This window comes from Nyctereutes procyonoides, unplaced genomic scaffold (assembly GCF_905146905.1).
Source record: "Nyctereutes procyonoides isolate TBG_1078 unplaced genomic scaffold, NYPRO_anot_genome, whole genome shotgun sequence".
NCBI classification, from domain to species: Eukaryota; Metazoa; Chordata; class Mammalia; order Carnivora; family Canidae; genus Nyctereutes; species Nyctereutes procyonoides.
In genome coordinates this window covers 20,596,024-20,611,235 of record NW_026575140.1, presented here as the reverse complement: position 1 = coordinate 20,611,235, position 15,212 = coordinate 20,596,024, and positions in this window count along the sequence as shown.

Sequence of the window (15,212 nt, the reverse complement as noted above, 5' to 3'; positions counted from 1 at the left end):
CCCCCCCCCCACGGAGCAGGAAGGGGGGCTGATCTCACAACCCCAATATCATGATCTGAGCTGAAACCAAGAGTTGGAGGCTCAACCAGCTGACCCACCCAGGCCCCCCTCTGCCTCCCTCCTACGTTCGTTTAACAGAGTGTTTATTCACCGCCTGGTATGTGGCAGGTCCTGCACTAGACATGGGGATAAAATAATGAGCCAGATAGAGAGCCGATGGTGCCCCATGGAGTCTACAGTCCAATGGAGAGGATAACCTAACTATAAGGTGTGATTGGTGCTAAGAAGGAAATAACCAGCGAGGAGTGACATGATCCAGCAGGGCTGGGGTGGACTTTCCACTGGGAGCAGAGAGAGTCTCTGAAGAGGTGGGATTTAAGTTGAGACCAGAAGCTAGTTCTGGTTTGAAGGGCTCGCGGTGGGGAGTGGGGGGATGAGGGGGTGGGGGTTGGAGGCGGGTCTGAGCTGTCCTATCCATTCTTCCAAGTTCAGAAGCATAGTTAAGCATAACCTCTGTCCTGCCCTTCATCCCACCGTAAGTTTTACTGATTTCTACTTTAATGTATTTTTTTTAATTTTTTATTTATTTATGATAGTCACAGAGAGAGAGAGAGAGAGAGAGAGAGAGAGAGAGAGAGACAGAGACACAGACAGACGGAGAAGCAGGCTCCATGCACCGGGAGCCCGACGTGGGATTCAATCCCGGGTCTCCAGGATCGCACCCCGGGCCAAAGGCAGGCGCCAAACCGCTGCAACACCCAGGGATCCCCTGATTTCTACTTTAAAAGGACTCCTGAATTCATCCCTTCTCCCTGGCCCCCAGCACCTAGGGCCCACGTCCCTTCTCACCAGGGCCACACAATAACCTCTGCATTGGGTTCAGTCCTCTAATCCATTCTCTGCATCAGCTGTTGAGTGAACTTTCTAAATCACCAGTCTAACCATGTCATTCACTTGTTTGAAAACCAAATGCTTCAGCTTAACAAGGCAGAGCTGACACCAACGGCCCCTGCCCTCCTTTCCTGCCACATGTCGTGTCTCTTCCCACCTCATTTCTATTACTGTGTGGCCCAGTGGCCCCAGACTTTTAGATTCTGGAACCCATTCTTAAAACACTAGGAGGAGCAACACAAGATTGGATGGGAAAGGCAGTTGTCGACGGAGTTGCTGGTGTCTAGGGTGGTGGAATCAAACACAGTCTATACCCTTCAGATACAAGCAACTGCCGTCTCTCCTTACAGGAGTGATAGTTCCTCCATGGTTAGTGAGAGACTGGAGGGAATTTGCATGGCCTGATGCCAAGTTTAGTGGAGTCCAGAAGTCCAGCCAAGAACTCACTGTGCTCTTTGAAAAAGAGAAGCCTCACCTAGGTGCAAAGGATGAATGACAGCATCAAAGACCCTGCTGAGATCAGAGGGTGGACAGTGGGCTCTGCAGAAGGGACTTTTTGTTTGTTTGGGGATATATGGGGCATCTCATGATCTCTGGGTACCAGAGACTGAACCCTTTCCTTCCTTAATCACACAATGGTAACTGATGTATGATTAAAGCCCCCCAGATGTCCTGGACATGCCTTTGAGAAGAGAGATGTGTGCAGGCACTGGCTAAGCCCAACAACATTTTATTGAATACTTACTAAATGTCATCTGCTATTCTTAGCACTTCAACACATTATCTCATTTAATCCTCCCGAAAACACTGCCTGGCCTCAGACTGTACAAAATAAATTCCAGATAGCTTAAGGATTAAAATTTTTATAAAATGAAATAAAAGTAATATTTTAAAAAAATATGACACAAACCATAAAAGGGAGATTGGTAAATTTAAATACATAGTTTTCCCTCCAAAGTTCTTTATGCTAAAAAACAAGATCAAAAGACAAACACTACATTGGAAAAGTATTTGCATACAGTTAATTTCCCCAATACATAAAAATCCACAATGCAATATGAGAAGACTGTCAATCTAACAGAAAAGTGGAAAGAGGAGATGATCAGGGAACTCTTGGAAAAAGAAGTTGAAACAGCTCTTAAAAATATGAAAAGTAAAAAAAAAATATGAAAAGTGCTCAACCTCACCTGTAATTTTAAAAAGGCAAATTTAAAACTCCAATCAGCTACCAGTTTTCATTATTGGATTGTAATGATCAGAAAGTTGATAAGACCCATGTTCATAGGCTGTGGGGAAGCAAGCACCCTCTGACCTTGCTGCAGGAAGTAGATCTTGGTATCGGCCCTGGAGATGGTACCTTTGCAATATCTATCAACATGGCAAATTGGCTCAGCAATTTTTACTAATAAATACCTGATCTGCTGAATGGGTTAATGACAGGATCAGACTTGTGGTACCCAAGCAAACAGGACTAGGACATAGGAACAGGGATAAAGACCCTATTGGGTGCCTCCAAGGAGATGCAGGTAGGGGTTGGAAGAACCATCTCTGATGATGGCTGGGACTCAGCTTTGAAAATCCTGCTCTACATTCTTTTGGCCAATAAGAAACTGAAGCTTGGTGTGGGGCTTGCTGGAGCAGTTATATCTGCAGAGGCAAGCAAGGGAGGCGACAACATACTACCAAAAATCTCTGGCTCTGAAGTCAGGAGGACATAGGTAGGTGTCCTGGATGTGCCACTTGTGGCTTCAGTGTCTGTAAGGTTTTGTCACTTTTAAAAGGCTGTTTCCATATCCATGAGATGTAGATGGTAGTTATTAATATCTATCTCACAGGCTTATGAGGACTGAATGAAACAACCCAGGGCAAGCATATGGCAAGTTGTAAAGACGGTAACATTTTAGCTAAGTTGTTATAAGCAAATAAATGAAAGAAGAGGGTGAAGTGTTATAAGCAAATAAATATTTTGAGATGAGTGTATATTTTCATGCGTTCAAAATGAAGCACCATGTTGAGTCAGGGCAGGATTATTTCCTCATGACTCTGAGACCTGTAATTCCTATGCAGCTTCTTTATGATATCCTAAAATAGGTGAGGGGAGAGTTAGCTGTGGATGGAGAGGGGTTGGGGAGCTGTGACCCAAAGCCACGTCCTTGGGCAACTGCCAGGGTGACAAGACTTTTACTTTTGAAGTGATTTTCAAATAGTTACAGTTATTAAGAGATTTGTTTTGTCCTCCAGGAAGTTAGGTTCTGAACTCCCCTTCATTTCCTCCTCCTCCTCCTTTTCCCCAATCTGCTACTTTTATGGAAGAGAATATCAAACATCAAACAGGTTCCCCCACACAGCCAAACCACAGGAGGCATTAGCAGTAGGATAGAACTTTGTTTCACTCAGATGAAAGCACAGTATCTTTTGTTCAAGGGAGAGGGGAGCAGGCCACCTGCTTGACTCTCTCTAGGGGTCAGAATTTCATAAATGGAACCCTCCAGTGCAGGTGTAGCAGTATAAAAATTCTGGGAGGTAGTTCTTTAGGAGACTAGCCTTTGTTGAGCATTTCTGATCTCACAGGGCATGTGGAAACTACATTTGGTTCATTCTGAAAAAACACAGACAGACAAAGCGCCCCGAAGTTCCTCTTTACCAAGGAAGTGGCGTAAGCTTGTCATCAGCTGCTACAGAGCTGCTCTGGTTTAGATGGGCTTCTTTGGTGTTTGGCCACATTGGCCACGTCTCAACATGCTCTCATCTAGCTTAGGATACTCCTACTTATGCGGGAACCTGGTCTCCAAATCTCCTATTTCGCTTAAGCATTTGGTTCAAGTACAGTTCTCAATCTCTCCCTCCGAACTGCCTTCCTTTTCACATGATTTCTGGTTTCTGCTTTTATCATTTTTCTCTCGGTGTCCCCTGCCACTTCCTCCTTCTCCTTGCTCATGCCCTTGGTTCAAAAGACTTCCCTAATCCAAGAGTGAAATTAAGAAAACAGTTCACTTTACCAGAGTATCGAAAAGGAAAAAATACAAATCAACGTAACCAAGGAAGTTTAAGATCTGTTCAGTGAAGACTATTGAGCCCTGTTGAAAGAAATTAAAGAGTACCTCAATAAATGGAATGACGTTCCTTATTAATGGGTTGGAAACTTTAATATTGTTATGATGGCAATACTTGTCAAATTAATCTACAGATTGTATGCAATTCCTTTCAAAATTCCAATTTGCAGAAATGGGAGAGCTGAATTTAAAATTCACATGGAAATTCAAGGGGTCCTGGACAGCCAAAACAATCTTTAAAAAAGAACTAGGAGGACTCACATTTTCTGATTTCAAAATTTACTACAAAACTTACAATCAAAGCAATGTGATGCTGGCAAAAAGACAGATACAGGGATCCCTGGGTGGTGCAGCGGTTTGGCGCCTGCCTTTGGCCCAGGGCGTGATCCTGGAGACCCGGGATTGAATCCCACATCAGGCTCCCGGTGCATGGCGCCTGCTTCTCCCTCTGCCTGTGTCTCTGCCTCTCTGTCTCTCTCTCTCTCTCTCTCTCTGTGACTATCATAAATAAATAAAAATAAAAAAAAAGACAGATACAGAGATCAATGGAACAAAACTGAGAGTTCAGAAATAAACCCATACATCTATGGTCGATTGATTTTTAACAAGGATTCCAAGACTATTCACTAGGAAAAGAAAAGACTTTTCAATAAATGGTGCTGGAACAACTGGTTAGTCACACACACAAAAAATGAGTCTGTATCCCTACCTCACGCCATATACAAAAATCAACTCAAAATGGATCAAAGACCCAAATGCAAGAGCTGAAACTATAAAATACTTAGAAGGGCAAATAAGTATAAATCTTCATGACCTTGGATTAGACAGTAATTTCTTAAATGGCATCAAAAGCATATAGAACAAAAGAGAAACTGGACTTCATCAAAATTAAAAACCTTTATACATCAAAGAACACCAAGAAGAAAGTGAAAAGACAACCCACAGACTAGAAGAAAATATTTACAAATCGTGTATCTGATAAGGATCTAGTATCCGTAACGTAGAGATTCTTACAACTCAACAATAGAAAGACAAACAGGAATAGCCTGAGTGGCTCAGCATTGCATGTCTGCCTTTGGCTCAAGGCATAATTCCAGAGTCCTGGGATTCAGTCCCACATTGGGCTCCCTGCAGGGAACCTGCTTCTCCCCTCTGCCTATGTCTCTGCCTCTTTCTCTCTGTCTCTCTCATGAATAAGTAAATAAAATCTTTAAAAGAAAAAAAAAGACAACCCAATTAAAAAAATGGGCACGGGATTTGAATAAACATTTCTCTGAAAAAGATATACAAATGACTAATGAAGTATATGTAAACAGTCAACATCATTAGTCATTAGGGAAATGTATATCAAAGCCACAATGAGGTATCACTTCAAAATCACTAAGATGACAATGATAATAATAGTAATAATAATAAAAAAGTAATAATAATAATAGCACCTGGGTGGCACAGTCAGTTGGGTGTCCAACTCTTGGTTTGTCTCTAGTTGGAATTGTAGGATCAAGCCCCTTGTCAGGCTCCAGGCTCAACACAGAGTTTGCTTCAGATTCTCTCTCACCTTCTCCGTCTGTCCCTCCCACTCATGCTTTCTAATATATAGTAAAGAAACCTTAAAAAAATAACAAAAGAGAAATAAGTGTTGGTGAGGATGTTGAGAAATTAGAACTCTTATATACTATTGGTGGGGATGTAAAATGATACAGCCATTGTGGAAATAATTTTGGGAGTACCTCAAGTAGTTAAACAAAGAGCTACTCTATAAGCCTACAAAAACTTGTACATGAATGTTCATAGCAGCATTATTCATAATAGAAAAGAGAAACAACACGAATGTCCATGAATGGATGAATGGAATAAACCAAATATGGGATGGAACATACAATGGAATACTATTTAGCCATAAAGAGGAATGAAGCACTGATAAACCTTTTTTTAAAAAGATATTATTTATTTACTTGGTAGATGAGGGAGGGAGAAAGGCAGAGCATGAGCACAAACAGAGGGAGAGGGAGAAGCAGGTTTTCCACTGAGCAAGGAGCTCTACTTGGGGCTCAATCCAAGGATCCCTGAGATCGTGATCTGAGCCAAAGGCAGATGCTGAACTGACTGAGCCACCCAGGGGCCCCCAAGGCATGGTACATGTTACAACATGGATGGACCTTGAAAACATTATGCTAAGTGAAAAAAGCCAGTTACACCAAAGCATACCATATGGCCCCATGTATAGGAAATATCCACAACAGGCCAATCTGTAAAGTCAGGAAGTAAATTTAGTGGTTGCCTAGGCCTAGGGGAAGGGAGAATTGGGAGTGACCATTAAAGGGTATGGAGTTTTTTGGGGGGGGTGATTAAAATGTTCTTTAAGTAGATAGTGGCAGGGATTGTACAACACGGTAAATGTACTACAGACTACTGAATCGCACACTTTAAAATGGTAAGTTTTATGGTAAGTTTATGAATTTTATCTCAAAAAAAAAAAAAAAAAAGACTGCCCCAGAGGATCAGCATCTTGAATCTCTAGCCAATCAGTAAAGAGAATCTGATTGGTCCAGCTAGGTGCCCAGGCTGTGACACAGAGTCACAGGGACCAAACAGGGCTGAGCGGCATTCACCCTTTTGGGTGGGGAAACAGTGTTTAGCAGAGAGGGATATAGGCTGGGCAGTGGTCCCAAAAGATGTCTACTTTAAGTATAAAAAAACAGCGTTAAAGAGAATTTTAGGGAAAAAAAACCCCATAATTCTAGCATCTTAATTACGACCATCTTTATTTCTGCAAATCCTTCCAAGTATTTGTCCACAGGCCAACGTATTTTTCTGAGTTGTAATCACTGTGTTTGTGCTGTTTATTTCCTGTTTTTTTTCATTTCCCATCATATCACAAACATTTCCTTCGTTTCTAAATCACCTTCATAATTATCCTTTTTAATGGCTGCATAACATTCAATTGAGTTGATGTACCATAATGTCTTAATCACTTTGCCATTTCTGGATATTTACATGGTTTTCAATTTTTTTCTATTATGTATATATCAATTATGCTGCAGGAAATACTTCCATGCATACTGATTTTTTTTTTCTTTACTGGAGTTGCCCAAATTACTTAAAAAGACCAAATAGGATAAATTTTCCTCAGGAAATGGCAAACTAACCAAAGAGCCTAGAAAGAAAAGAGACTCATCAAGTAACTGGTGCTAGCTGGGAATGTAGCCACGGTTCCCTGAGACCCCATTTCCCCTTAGGAAAGCCTCTGTTCTCCCACTCCTGCTGTGTTTATGCTTCTCTTTCCTCAGATAGTCTGTGCTATGAATATGCTAATGTAGATTTCTCTCTACATTTGGGTTGTATCCGGGTTGGTTTGTTTTTGCTGTTACACTGTACTGTGAACATCTTTAGGTATGTCTCTTGGTCCTGGGGCACATGTGCAAGCTCATCTCTCTAGGGCTTCACAGAGCCGTGACATGATAGATATTTGGGGATGGATCATTCTTTGGATGGGGGGCTGTCCTATGCTTTGTAGGATGTTTAGCAGCATCTCTGGCCACCACCCACTAGATGCAACAACCAGTCCATTGCAACAACCAAATGTGCCCAAACATTGCTACGTGTCCCCTGGAGCACAAAAGCGCCCTCTCACTTTTGAGAACCACTGCTGTGGCCTAGTATGTCTGAAACTTTGCTATACTTTAGAATCACATGGGGGAGTTTTAAAAATATCTGTGTCCAGACTGCAGCAGGTCCCATTAAATCAGAACCTGGGGGCACACTGCTAGCTGTGTGTAATGTACCTGTTCTCACATTGCCTCGAATCACCTGGGAGCTTTTTAAAAAAAATACTGATGCCCAGGCCATATATTCAGAGGTTCTGATTTAATTGGGCTGGAGAAAGGCCAGGCATTGGGATTTTTAAAAGCAGACTTAAGTGAATCCCACATGCAGCCACGTTGGAAACCATTAGGACTCATGTGAAATTGCTGGGTGGTATGGTCCCACCAAACTAAGTTACGGCCAACCATTTCCCACCACGTTTTTACAAACGTCTGCCTTCCTTGCCCCATCCATGCCTCCAACACTGAGCTCGGTGAGGGCAGGATCTGTGTCTCATTTATTTTTACATTCCTGTTGCCTAACCCAGCACCTGGAACATAGTAGCTGTTTAACGTATATTATGTATAGTTGTTGTTGAATGACTGGAAGTTGGTCGTAATTTGGTTGCAATTTAAAAACACCTTGTTGTTGGGGCCAACAGGCAAAGAAGCAGAATTACAGTGACTGGGGATGGAGTCTTGAGCATAGTCCTCAGAGTCAAGCTAAGGAAGCTGGTCAGTATTAATATCTTTGACTATTTGTAGATGCTACATTCTGATGATGCGGGAACTGTAGAGAGGGACATAAGGGACCTCCTTGCTGTCTGAAGGGTAGGCAGGGGGATCCCTGGGTGGCGCAGCGGTTTAGCGCCTGCCTTTGGCCCAGGGCGCGATCCTGGAGATCCAGGATCAAATCCCACGTCGGGCTCCCGGTGCATGGAGCCTGCTTCTCCCTCTGCCTGTGTCTCTGCCTCTCTCTCTCTCTCTCTCTCTGTGACTATCATAAATAAATAAAAAAAATTAAAAAAAATGAAGGGTAGGCAGGAATCAGAAGCTCAGGATGCTGAGAAAGAAGAGTCAGGGCTTTGATGGGGAGGCCTGAGCAAAGAGAAGTGAATAGAGACGAGAGGGAAGGGACCCTGCAACCATTCTGTGGTAGGCAGATTGACGTTCTCCCTAAACATGTCCAAGTCCTAGTGGTTATCTTAGGTCACACGGTAGAAGGGAAGTAAGCCTGTTGGTTGGATTAAGGCTGCTGATGAGCTAACCTTGAGATGGGGAGACTGTCCTGAGTTATCATGGTGGCAGGGGAGGCAGGAACGTCAGAGCTGGAGAGAGATTTGAAGGTGCTATGGAGGAAGACAGAGGAGGTGCCACAGGCCAGGGAATAGTGAGCGCCCCCAGGAGCTGTAAAGTTGAGATTCTCCCCAGGAGCCTCCCGAAAGGAGGCAGGCCTGCCTGTCAACACCTTGATTTTAGTTCAGTGAGAACAGGGCTGGACTTCAGATCTCCAGAACTGTCAGAGAATGAACCCGAGCTGCTTTAAGCCAGGAACTTTGTGGTCATTTGCCACAGGAGCCGAAGGAAACTTACATACCCTCTGAGATTTGCTTTGTTTGCTTCAAAAGGAAATGCAAGGGGAAAAATAGTTTTTTTTTTTAATTTTTATTTTTATTTACGATAGTCAACAGACAGAGAGAGAGGCAGAGACACAGGCAGAGGGAGAAGCAGGCTCCATGCACCGGGAGCCTGACGTGGGATTCGATCCCGGGTCTCCAGGATCGCGCCCTGGGCCAAAGGCAGGCGCCAAACCGCTGCGCCACCCAGGAATCCCCGAAAAATAGGTTTTGTATCAAACTTTGGCCCCTATTAATAGTCAGAATAGGTAATGCTTGGTATTGAACTTACTAGGTGCCAGACACTGTCCTACACACACTTCGCATAAATGGATTCATTTAGCTCTCACAAAGCTCCGAGAGGTAAGCTCTATCTTTGTCTGTGTTTTTACTGATAAGGAAAACTGAGGCACAGAGAGGTTAAATAACTTACCCAAAGTTATTTGGGCAGCCAGTCTGGCTCCAGTGTCCACGCCACATACTGCTGCACTTGTGATTGGTTACTCAAAGGTCAGTTCTGGGTAAGACTGCGGCCCTTCGAGCTGTGTGGTGGGACATAACCACAGGGCATCGGCGTTGAGAGGAGCAGCTTGTGTTACTGCAGCACAAACCAGCTTCTGCATCAGGCAGGTGAGGGGTCCAGGGATAGTTCTGTCTTACCGGCTGTGGGACTCCAGGCAAGTCACCTAACTTCTCTGAGCTTTAGCTGCCTCGCTGGATAACAACTCAACTCTACCATAAAGGGCTGGTAGTTCGGTGATGTGAGAAAAGTGTGAGAAAGCCCTCGATCAATGTATTTCCACTTCTTGCCCCTACCTCATTCTATAATGCAGGATAGTGGTGAAGTGGTAAAGATAGGGGACGTGGAGTCTTAGGTCCTGAGTTCAAATCCTAAGCCACCACTTGCTTACGGTAGCCAGAGGCAAGGTACTTCACCTCCCTAGCCTCAACGTCCTCATCTGTAAAATGGGTGTGGTGGCGATAGTACCCTTCATGGAGCGCTAGTGGAGATTGATTGGGAGAGTGTGTGTAAGGTACTTGGCACAGCGCTGGAGACTCCAGAACTCAGTAGGTGTTAGTCCTTCTGCTTGCCTGACAGGGAGGAGCAGGAGGAGGAGGAGGGGGAGGAGGAGGGACCCTAAGGGAAATGCTGAGGGGGACAGAGGCAGGCATGGAAACCAGGCATTTCCAACAGCTGGAGCTTCAGCCAAACCTGCAGGGAAGAAGAAAAAAACAAAAAACAAAACAAACCTGCAGGGAAGGAGCAGGGATAGGGACAATGCCCCCCCCCCCCCTGCCCTTACACTGTGGTCATGCAAAGCAGGACAGAGAAAGGGATGAGGGAGAGGACCCAGGCAGGCAGGCAAGCAGAGCAGCTGCCCCGCGGCTCCTCTGCTGCTGTCCTGCTTTAATTCCCTGCAATGCACATGGCAGGTCTGGTGATCATGCTGCCATGTGAAAAATATCAGGTTGCAAAACACTGTTATATCATGCTTCTATTTTTGTTTCTTAAAAAGCCCTTGAAAAAAAGTTCATCAAAATGTTGATAGTAATTATTTCTGGATGACTTTTCTTTTTTTAAACTGTCTTTTAAATATATTTTTCAGTTGCCTGAAATTTTTACCTGAAATTAAAAAAAAAATACGACAGTGTGACTTTTAATAATAAGAAAAAGCCACATTTTCCCCATTTCCATTTTGGATGGAAAAGAAGATATCTATATCTATCTATATCTATATCTATATCATATCTTATATCTATATCTAGCTCGTAATTTGTGCATCTTCGAGAAAGCTTTGTTTCATCCTTCATTAGATGCGATTTGATCCCATGAATACTTGGAGGGCATCTGCTGTGTGCCAGCTCCCCCCCCTCGTGTGACAAGGATGAAGAAAGCAAGCTCCTGCTTCTAGAGAGCTCAGAGTGCCCGAGTCACCACTTCTGGTATTTATAAACGTCTCACATTTTCTGCCTTAATAATGTATTAAATATAATTCAATCTCTTCATGATAATTCAGTGTTCTCACCAAGAACCAAGTTATAGGGGCACGTGAGTGGCTTATGGTTGGGGGTCTGCATTTGGCTCAGGGAGTGATCCTGGGGTCCTGGGATTGAGTCCCACATTGGGCTCCCCCCAGGGAACCTACTTATCCCTCTGCCTGTGTCTCTGCCTCTATGTCTCTCATGAATAAATAAAAATAAAATCTTAAAAAAAAGACCCAAGTCATAGTGAAATATTTTGTTGAAGATAAATTCCTATTGCATGGCATGGTTAGCATGTTCCTGCAGCACATAGGGTCACTTATCCCAGGACTAAGTGGTCTGAGTAATCATAGTGATGATATTCACACCTTCTGAGCACTGACTACATGCCAGGGGAGATGCTAAGCCTTTTGCACACTTGATCTCATTTAATTCTCAGATGACCTCATGAAGCAGGGGCTTAGTCTTCCCATTCTACAAGTGAGAAAACTGAGATTTGGACAGGTTATGTAATTTGCCTGAGGTCACACAACTAGTCAGGGGAAGCACCAAGATTTGAACCCATTCCAGCTGATTCTAAGGTGTAAGACATTCATCTCCCTGCTATACCACCTTTCCAGGTGCACAGTACACATCATGGGCTGCAGCAGATTGTCTGTTCCCAAGACAAGGTTGGGGGTGGGGTGGGTGGGGTGGTAAGGATAACTCCTGTCCTCCTGTTGGTCCAGCATGTTGCTTCTCAAAGATTCCTACCAAGGGGTGTGGCCTCAGTCTCCCCTTGAGGCTGAGTGGGCCTGTGAGGCTGCCAATGCTACGGGGCTCCTACTTGCTGCTCAGATCTCCCTTCAAGAAAGTTTCCTGCTCTGAGGCCAGGACCACTGTCACCTGCAGTGTGCACCCCATGTCCCATCTCAAGCCAAAGCCAGGCTGTCCCTGGGCAGCCCTATCAGCACCTCAGGAGGGTGCAGGTTTAGGGCCCAGGCCATTTCCATCCAGCACAGCATCCTCCCGTGGACAGTCTTACCCTGCAGTGGGAGGCTGGGTTGGCCACCACAGTCCAACCTGCATTGCCATCTGAGGCACTCCCTTTTCTACCAGGTGTCAGATCCACCCTGTGTTCTGAAGGCTTTTCCTGGCTGTCTTGCTGGCTGGTCCGCTGTTCTCTCTTGGGCCTTACTCCCAAGCAACCTCTTATACTCCTAACCCTGTCTCAGTGCCTGCTTCCCAGGGGGGCTCAGCTGACATAGTCTATTGCTGTCCTGTGACCATCAGAACATGATGGAAGCATTGCTGCATGACGGCCAAAGCTGGGGCATAAAGGGCAGGCAGCTTCTCCCGCTGCCAGGGAGGCAGGTTGACTCCCCTGAGGCCACCAGGGTGTGAGGAAGCCCAGACTAGTGTGCAGGGGAAGAGAGAGGCCCTGGGCTTCATGGAAGGAGAGGGAGAGGACTTGCCAGCCACCAGTTACTCTGATCCCCTCCTGTTCCCTTTCCAGCTGTCACTGGACTGCAACCACAGGAGAGCCGGGAAGCCAGGACTGCCTGGGTTAGCCCTTCCCAAATTCCTGCAGGACTGAGGCCCTGGGAGGTAAACTTTGGCTGGTTGTTTCAAGTCACAGAGTTTCAGGCTGCTCCGTTCCCCAGCAGTGGGTGCCCAGTGTGAGTACCGGACAGAGGTCTGGGAGCCTGAGGCCCGTCATCCTTCACGATGTGCAGGCATCTCTGCTGCTGAGAGCCCTGCACACAGTAGGTGTGTCCCCGCTTTGTGTGCTCTAGGAGTTTATACCATACGGGCTCATTCTGAGCTCCCTGGAAAGAAATGTGTAGCATTCAAAACCACTTTCTAATTAAATTGTGGCAAGGATCCATTCTAAGATACCCGGCAAATATTTGTTGATTAGAGAAACAGAAGGCGCTTTTGAGACCTGGGATTTAGTTTAGGAGACTATGAAACTCAGAATTATGAAGCCTCTCAGGTCAAATAAGCAGAGAGGATTTTCACGTGGTACTGGCTCCTGACCTCCTGACCAGTGACTATGTACCGGTGCATGTACGCAGTTGATGCTGGGAGGGAAAAGTTGTCCTTGCATCTCCTTGTCCCCGCCTGCCCCCATCCTGACACAGACCATGATCTCTTTAAAAAGGAAGAGACCCAAAGAAAAAGAAAGGAAGAGAAAAGGGAGGCAGGAGCACAGGGCAGTGCAGAGTCCAGGCCCGGGAGTGAGGGGACCTGATGCCAGCCTGCTGAAGCGGCACCAGACCAGGGCCGGCTGATTTCAGGGACACCCTTCATCCTCTCTGGGCTCAGTGTCCTCATCCATATATGCACAATAATACCAGCACCTCCCTAAATGGATTGTTGTGGGAATTCAATGAGATATGAGTTATTAGGTGATATATAATGAGATATACAAGTGAGTTTTATTGCCTTGAAGTACTTTACGCTCGGAAGCGTTGCTCACCAAAAATTATTACGAAGCAGCATTTATTTTCTTGTTGTAAGATCACTTGTCATATAACTTAGAAAGCAAATATGGTAGCTGAAAACAGGGAGATTTTGAGCTGTGTATACCTGGGTTTGAAATGCTATCTTTACCAATGTAAATATAACTTGGTTGGTAAAGCTGTTAGCAGAATCAACTCAAGCTGAACATATGCACCCCATATGACTGGGCAGTTTCCTCCTAGGTATACACCAAACAGAACATATGTTCACCAAAAGACATGTACTGGAATATTCGTAGCAGCCCAGGTTTTAAAAGCCCGGACCTGGACGCTACCCAAACGTCCATAATATTCCTGCATAACAAATTGCCACAAAATCAGTGACTTAAGCGAATACACATTTTCATCCCATGGTTTCTGTGAGCCAGGAATTTGGGGATGGCCCTCACTTCAGAGCCTTACGAGCTGCAATCCAGGTGTCGGCTAGGCAGTGGGCTCATTTCAAAGCTCAATGGCAAGGGTTCACTTCCAATCTCATGTGGTTGTTGGCAGAGTTTACATCTTTGACTGTAAAACCCAGGGGCTTGGTTTCTGGCTGGCTGTCAGCTGGAGGCCATCCCTAGCCACTAAAGGCTGCCCTAGGCCACAGGGGCTTGCCACGTGGGCCTCCCAGAATGCCATTGCTTCATCAGAGCCAGCGAGTAGGAGAATCTCCTTGCAAAGTGGAGGCCATAGTGCTCTGTAATATAATCATGGAAGTGAATGCCATTGGCCTCGTTGTATTCTATTGGCTACAATCACATCATACACCCTGCGCACTGCCAAGGGGAGGGGACCACACAGAGGCATGGACACCAGGAGGTGGGCACCATGGGATCCCCTTAGAGTCTGTCCACCACGTCAATGGTGGAATGGACAAATAAGGCATGGCATATCACACCATGCAATACTGTGCAGTAGTGATAATGAGCAACCTCAGCCTTCTCCATGGGCTGGGCAAGTCTCCAAACACAGTACAAAGTGAAAGGAACCAGTCACTAAGGAGCACAGGCTGTGCGATTCTATTATATAAAGTTCAGGAATTGTCAAAACTAAGCTCTGCTGTTAGAAGGCAGGATGGTGGTTCCTCGGGGTTGGGGACTGAGATATGAGGGAGTTGGGAGTAGGGAGTAATGTTCTGTTTCTTCATCTGGATGTTGATTACAGGGGTGCATTCACCTACTGAAAACTCACAGTAGATCCTCTTCACTGTACTTAACGTTATGCATCAAAAGCCTAAAGTAACTGACCCAAGAAGAAGAGGAAAACCTCAAGAGCCATGGATGACACTGAAATGACGGTAAAGGAACTATCACCATTCCTTACCCCCCACTGTCCTCTCCTCCCCTGAGGCACCTTGAGCTCAGTTCTGTAAGTCTTCATGGGTCACATAATTCTTTCCCAGCTTAATGGTAGGTGGTAGTTTGCTGCTGCATTCAAAATAAAATTTGCACTCCAGGCCATGTCCTATGTGACCCTTCATGTTCTCACCCATCCAGTTCCACGATCTTGTCTCCTGTCGCTCTTCCCTTGCTCCCAGGCCCCAGTCACAGCTGACATCTCTCGGCCCCTCTGGTGTGCCAGGCTCTTTCCGCTTTCTGA